The sequence below is a fragment of the Homalodisca vitripennis genome, chromosome 2 (assembly GCF_021130785.1).
Source record: "Homalodisca vitripennis isolate AUS2020 chromosome 2, UT_GWSS_2.1, whole genome shotgun sequence".
NCBI classification, from domain to species: Eukaryota; Metazoa; Arthropoda; class Insecta; order Hemiptera; family Cicadellidae; genus Homalodisca; species Homalodisca vitripennis.
This window is the reverse complement of record NC_060208.1, coordinates 81,086,605-81,094,623: the sequence shown is the minus strand read 5'-3', so window position 1 is coordinate 81,094,623 and position 8,019 is coordinate 81,086,605. Positions and strand designations below refer to the sequence as shown.

The window sequence follows — 8,019 nt, the reverse complement described above, 5'->3', positions numbered from 1 at the left end:
CGTCTGAAAGACTATTTTCCACAGCAGGTCTTGTCACTAATTACCGTAGAAATAGACTGAAGCCAGAAAACCTCAATAATATTTGGTTTTTACACAACAATATGAAGTAAATATTCATATTTGTCTTTATTGCTTAGAACTGTAACTCTTAAATAATATGTATTTTTAAATTTAATAATTATACATTTTTTCAAGTATTAAAATTTGTAATTATTTTTTTCAAATAATGAATCTCCCCTAAATTATTCTTTTCAAAGTATCCATATATGTATTCATTTTAAACCTCATATGAATACGAATACAGCTCTGATGTTTTATTTGAATACTATTAGTCAGAATAAACGAATACTCCAGGTTTGAATTCAATTCTTCCAGAGAAATTGTATTCATTTCAAAAGTATTCGAATTCATTTTGATGTATTAGAATATGTGAATACTCTGGCTGTATTCGAATACTATTCGATTCTGTATTCGTTTCTCCCATCACTATTACAGTATAACAGAAACAAGCAGTTTGTTGTTGTGATTGTTAACCTCAAATGTTGACCTGATAAAAAAGTCAATTACAGTTTGTAATTAATAATGTATCTTTGGATTGCTTCATTCGCCATTGCAATACATAATTAGACCGAATATACGGATTTCGTTAGTGCTTAGTTTTCTAATACGTATCCGATGTTGATTGACTAGTATGTCTAACCTTACACTTGCAAGAAGTTTGTGATTTATGGTTTTGTGTTAAGAATTTATACATTTTTCTCATATCTTAAGCGACAAATGGTTAGTTTTATAGTATTCTCCTTAGTTAAATAGTCGTACATTACATTATTGTTACATAATATCAAGTTTTTGTGTAATATACCTAGCCTTTCAAGAGAACAAAGAGCATGTTAATGTTTGTAACAGTAGTCAACAATACCTAAACCAACTTGTCATTAAAAATATTAGGACAATTTTAAATAAAGTCAGGAACAGATACAATTCAGTAATAAATAAACATGGAATTAGATAACAATTAAGTCAGATACTACATTTTGTTTCCTGACTGGGAACTGCTGAAGGGTTCCACCAAGGATTTCTGTCTAGAGATGGGTAGTATATAACATATTAGTGTCGGTAACATCATTATTCAGTGGTAACCCATTACCAGGATAACTTGTTACCAGTAATACCCTGTTATTTCAGTAACAGGTGGTCTGAATAATTTGGCATTCTCATAATGTTTTTCTGGTATTAGGTTACAGTAATTTTGAAAATAACAGCTGGAACGGCTAAATACAAGTTTCGCGTTATTAACTTATTAAAATCGTCTCACTGAACAAAACAATATTATGTTTCACAGGGTGGAAATGAGAAGTAACGAAGTTTTAGAACATAAAAATGGAACTAATTTTCACTCACGGATCTATATTTCCATGTTGTACATCCAAGTTGGGCGTCACGTGACCTTTTGTGACTGTGAATCAACCTCGTGATGACGTCATCGGATGCACTGCCATCTTTGGAAACATAATTTAAAAATAATACTGAAATGAGCATAATTTTGACATAAATTAACAATTTTTTTTCCTTTTTTCGAGCTACAAATTAATTAGTTGTTATTGGGTTGAGACAAGTGGCTCCGGCCGTTAACTCAGGCTGCGGTGCTGCCCCATGCGGATGTCAATGAAAGAAAAACGTCTTTCGAGATAGTACCTTTCAGAAAAATATCAAATTCTAGAGGGGCTGATCAGAAATATATAATTGAAAAGAAATTTATGTAAAGTGTAAAAAAATTAATGTTATGTAAAAATCCAATATTAACATATTCGCCGCGGATTACACGCCGGCGTGTAACAGTGATGTTTGTCAAATAGCGAGTTACACGCCGGCGGTTAACAATGCTATTGCAAGCTACAAGCCTCGTTGTTGCTTAGCTATCTGTTGAAGTCGATTGGGACTTTTCCCATATAGTTAAGTCTGTATTCATAAAGGGTTACGTTAGTTTTAGTTTTAGGGAATTTTTGGGTTTACAGGTAACTTGTAAAATGTAAACATGATTTTTAAGGGTTTTGTTTTGGAAACATATGTAATAGCGGTATGAAATGTTTTATTATTAGTTTTTACACAATAGTTAGGCTGGGTTTGACAATTTGCACGCTACAGGGTGGCGAAACGGACCGGAACTAACAGAACAGTTGTAGTAGGCCTTAGTTTTGAATATCTCTGCTAGACCGCTATTATAGTTGTTCGCCATTTTTGTCGTTTGTTTCACTGTGCTTAATGGAAATGATAGTACCTTATTTTGGTTTATTTGTGTTTATTGACCAGTTGAATACGACAGAATGGATCCTGCCCTACCTGGATCATCTGGTACGCAAGCCGGTGAAATAATGCATAACGTTGAACAGTTAGACAGTGATGTGATATGTTCAACAGGTTATGGATGGTGAATCTGACGACACTGATGTTGAGTATGGAGAAATCAGTGAACCTGATGAAGATCCATATATTTATTACACTGCTCCTCAATGGTCTATAACAAAAACAGGCATGAGGTCAATCGAATTCACGAGAACTGACACATTATAGTGTCCGTACCAGGTGAGGAGAAACCAATTGATTGGTTTAACCCATTGCGGATCACTGATGAGCTGGGCTCGTCACGCAGCGGCCGGGCCTAACGATGACGAGCTCAGGTCGCAAAGGCGGTCTGCTTTTAAATTTCCCTCCAAACAGTTCTATTAATGTCTGATAGATTGGGTGATCGTCTTCACTTATCAACTAACAGTGTTTAACAACGGTCTACGTTTAGAGTTTTATAAATATCCTACAGATCGCAGTTGTATATTGAAGTTGAAAAGTCATTCATATGAGTTTACGCTCTGCTTTTTAGCGCTTCTGATTGGGTGTTTTCCTCAGTTGTTATTATAATACTTTTGAGGTTAGTGACACAGAACTAAACAACGCAGACGTACATGTTGGATGGATCATGTTGGCGGGGTTAGTCTAGACAATGGCCCGGATGTTTTAATCGCTTCGCCCGAGTCGCTTTATTTAGACTATGATTCAGACATCATCCCTGCCACCCCGGAACCTTGCCCGCGTGTTATCATTCTTACATCACGGATACCCCAGCAGGCCCATGTCCCATCTGAACGAATACCTTCACAGCTGAATTTTCTATTATACAATAGTGAGCAATACGATGTGGCGCATCATTGCTGTTCGTTCGGCCGCCGCTGACCATAAATTAATTTGTGCCCGCGCACCAAAACAATACGATCCGCAATGGGTTAACCTTTTGGTTGACATTGTTTTCCTTGAAGAAATTTGTAAGTACACAAATGAATATGCTCTATATTTCAAACCGACTCTGACACCTAAATCAAGAATAAATTCGTGGAAAAACTTGACAATGGCAGACGTTTTCATTGCTTTAGTGCATATGGGCACGATTCGACTAAACAGAATCCAAGATTATTTGAAAATTGATTCACTATTTAGTCTACAGTACTTCAGAAAAAGTATGTCTAGAGATAGGTTTTACAACATTTTGCATTGCATTCGCTGTAGCAAAGTGCTGAACGAGGGATAAAAGGAGAACTCAATCAAAATAGTGGAACGGGTAGTGAATTATTTTAACAATAAAATGAATCAGGTGTATTACCCTCAAAAAGAATTAATTTCTCGGTGAAGCGATGGTCTTGTGGGAAGTTGTTTTATCGCCAGTATATTGAAGGTATACGCCATAAATATGACGTCAAACTTTATACATTGACTGAGCATCAATGACTAATTTTGAAATTTTTTGTCTATGTTGGTTCTGATGATGAAATTGTTGGAGGGAAGGAACACACAGAAAAAGTAGTCATGTATTTGTTGAAGGAAAAATTATGGAACGGGCACTCTGTCTATATGGACAATTATTATATACCTATATAATTATATATATATATATATATATATATATATATATATATATATAACTATAGTTTGTCCCCTAGGCTCCTATCACACAAAACCTCCACAGGAACTTTGCAGCAAGACCGTAAACTTGTCCCAACTGACATAAAATCAGCAGTGCTAAAAATTGATGAAGCAATCACCAGATATGGGAATAACATTATGATTGGCAAATGGAAGGACAAACGGGTTGTGACATAAATCTCAACAGAGCACAAAAACGAGATGGTAGATTTTGGGAACAAGAGAGGTAAAAAAACTGAAGCCTCTCCCAATTATAAAATATAATGCATTTAGGAGTGGAGTTAATAGAGCTGATCAAATGCTCAGTTACTACCCCTGTGACAAAAAGTCGATGCGATGGTACAAAAATATTGTTATCCATATTACACAAATGTTGTTGTTGAATGCCCATGGCTTACACAATATGTACAGACCAAAGAAGGTATTATATGATTTTAGATTAGAAGTCATTAAATCGTTAGTGCCGGCGCAAGTAGAACTGATAGAATCTCCAGCACAAAAGAGACTACGTCAAACTGCGCATAAGATTATGAAAACACTGATCGAGGCAACAGAAACCAGCTAAAAAGGAAATTATGTTGCATATGCTGGAAAGTTGGGTAAATACACCGTACTACTGTGAGACCTGCCCTGACCAACCTGGTATGTGTGTTGGGAAGTGTTTCCAAACATACCATGATAATTTATAAATATTGCTGATATATGGGTGGTGTAAATATGTAAGTAAAAATTTAATGTGTAATATTTGTAATAAATGTGTAAAATATACGTTGAACATTGAACAAGGCGGTTTTTAATAAGAAACAACAAAATTGTGACTGTGACATGGCAGTGGAGCGTGACGGGAAATGTCAAACGATGCGGGTTACACACCTGCGGTTAACAAACCAAAACATCCGGTATCATCATAAAGACCCCTTCAACTTCAAAATGGAATCATATTCTGATCCTTAAAATACTTACGGTAAGTTTTTATGAATTTTTATTTTTCCATTTTTTGGGTTCTCTTTAACGTATGTTACCGCAGCAAATGTGTTAATATATAAAGGGACAGTAATAGAGAACACATACCACCATTAAAAGGAAATATCTCGTTTTGGTCAAAACATAAACTCTTAACATGCCCGACAAAACACTCCGACATACAATTCACTACGATTCGTCGAACTAGTGGATAGTTGATTCATGATTGACAAGCACTCACTCGATCCGAACTACAGTACATGATATCTTGTGAAACACTGGACCACAGCCCCGGAGCGTTAAGATAACAGATACGCTATCAGTCCCAGCCGCAGATAACATTACAATATTCAGATATCGAAACACACAGCACACATACAGAACATTAGAATGTTAAAAACTTAACTATTTATGAATATACCCATTAAAACCACGTTATTTGTCATTTGCTCCCCCTAAAACCTAATATATTTTTTTCAGGAGGATGAGCAGAATACGTAAATAATGTCAAATTCATAATTTGCTTGGTAGGCCTTTAACCTCATAAATAAATAGTTTATAATTAGTATATTTCAAAGTAGTTTACCAGTATAAAATTACATTTTACTGACTTAGTTAATATTTCGTATAGTTTGTCTTATTAGCTCCACATATGTAGATTTAGTCTGACTCCGTGTACATGTCTATAACATCAGTTCAGTAACAGCATGATGCTAATACTGAGCTTTGATCGGCTGGTACCTTTTTACCATGGTAACAGTTTACTGGAATGTACTAATACCAACTAACTGCATTATTTTGGTAATAAGTTATTGGTAAATAACAGTATTTTCCATTTCTATTTCTGTCCAATTTCCCCATACTTCATAGCCATTTCCCACTACTTACCGAAGCAAGAGAAGAGTAAAAATGGCAGTTGACAGTCATTTAAAAACCAAATCTATATATAAACTAATGTAGGCTAAATTAAAGACTACAGGTTGACACATAACATAACTAAGTATAAATTTAACATTTATATTTACAGCTAGTACCAACTGTCCGCGGCTGAACAAAAATAAACCATAAAATCACAAAATCATAGTTGGCTATTTTCGGGGGCAGATTTGAAAGTCAAAAAAAGGAATTTATATGTATATTTACATGTATACAAGGCTGCCAAACAGGGACCTGGAGCACACGAAAATAAACAATATACACTACATACATAAATAATATATAATACGGTACGTTGGTATTATCTGTATTCCACAATTTTTTGCAAAGTTTTTCCTACTGTGGAGCTAAAAAACCAAATTATTAGAAAGAAACCGACTTTATATTACCTACTGTGAAAATTACATGTCATGGTAATAGGTTTGTGTTTTCTGCCTCCCTAAAGGAAGCGTTAGCAGCAAAAAGGAGGCCACTTTATCTACTATTTGTTATTATTTGAACAAAGTAACAAACATTAGAATAAAAGTAAAATAATTTGTGTAGTATTTAAGTAATGGGCGGAAGGACAATGTGCATGACAAAGCTGTCAGACATGTTTATTACTTAAAATAATAAGAAGTCAAGTTTTACATTGTTTTTCTGTAGTGTAATAAGTGGCCATCATGACAACAAATCATCAATATTAATGAATATTTAATCCTCAACATTCATGAGTATTGAATCCTCAGTATGCTGTGGTTTACATTAAAATGGTCATATCCATTTGTAGTAAAAACCAAAATAGGCTTTCCATAATTCTGTGACTATCTTTCCAGGTTTGACATGCTTAACGATTAACAGGATAAATGAATCACCATTACGTTTATTTTCTGGACAAGTCTCTACATGGAACCTACCACCTTCTCTTCTACTTGTGGAAATGTCTATATGTGTTTATTTCCATAACTCCTATCACCAATGTATCCTCTTCTGTCTTCTACAGTTATACTTTCTCTTTGTGATTTTTGCTTCATCAACTTCTACTACAACTCTTTCACCACCTAACAATTATTCATTTTCAAACTTGTCTTCTAACCACACAAAACCAACCTCTCTACAATGCAGTAGTCAGTACGTAATGGTATTTCTGCATGTATTGATGCAATCAAAACTACATTCACTTATTAAAAAGTCATAGTTGGTTTGGTTCTAACTAAAATAGTACATGAGTGTTAATATTGTACTTTGGTATTATCTGGAGGACACTCTGTCTACTACTTGTTATTACGCAACATAAGTAGGTTTAGATTAGGTTATCATAAATATGTTACTAGTAGTATCAAAGTTAACGTTTTACGAGTGAGCACTCACGTGATCTGAGCTTAATTTGGTTACTATCTCAAAGGATGTTTCTTTTCTCCACTGAAGCCCTCATTGATGGCTATGGGCATTTCTGATAGGTACTTTCTCGACTTAAGATCACGTGCCAGATTGCGTGATATTGTCGTTGTGGCCGCTTATTATTATATTGCAACCAGCAGTACCATTACTAAGTAGCAGAGAATTCTGATGCCAAGTGAAAGTTTATATCAGATGAGTTCCCTCCAGAATATGGATGTCAATCAACTGGAGAAGTTCAATGTAGGCTGCTGGTAATATTTTTATAGGCCTAGCCATTTTCATCTGTTGAAGCAATGGTGTTCAGGTGCCAAAAATTCAATAAAATACTATACAAACGTGACACAATGTAAATTTTATGTCATGTTTTGTGGGAGCTACCAAAGCTTAGGTCATTGTGAAGAATAGTCTACAGCTTGAGTTTATCCCTTTTAGTACTAATTTCTGTACATATATACAAAAGTTATCGAAGAATATCAAAGTGTATAATATGGACACTGGAAACTACTGGCTGAAGAATGCCAACATCCATATATAAACGTATACCGACCCTAAAAAACTATACTGACGTTATTTTTTGTAATAAGTTACATTGATTTTTTTTAGTATAAAATAGAATTACTGTACAACTTCCAGTTCTAGTTTTTTTTTAAAATTTAAATTAGTTTTCAATTTAATTTAATTTAGATAATTTTTATATTAATTGAACTACAACCAAGGGTGTAGTTTATTTATATATATTATATTATTTATTTATATTAAATAAGCATGATT

The 8,019-nt window shown here is 34.3% G+C and overlaps 1 protein-coding gene across 2 annotated transcripts in view; it reads left to right on the top strand.

The window, feature by feature from the left end:
- Window positions 1-479: 479 nt before the first annotated feature.
- The window catches only part of LOC124354253 (ankyrin-3-like), a 28,849-nt gene continuing 21,309 nt past the window's right edge, over window positions 480-8,019 (top strand). Inside the window, exons 1-2 of one of the 2 annotated variants that reach the window (XM_046804572.1) lie at window positions 480-780; window positions 2,419-2,583. The gene's annotated coding sequence lies outside the window, so the exon portion shown is untranslated. The remainder of the gene's footprint in view (window positions 781-2,418; window positions 2,584-8,019) is intronic. The other variant, XM_046804571.1, reaches the window with a different exon arrangement.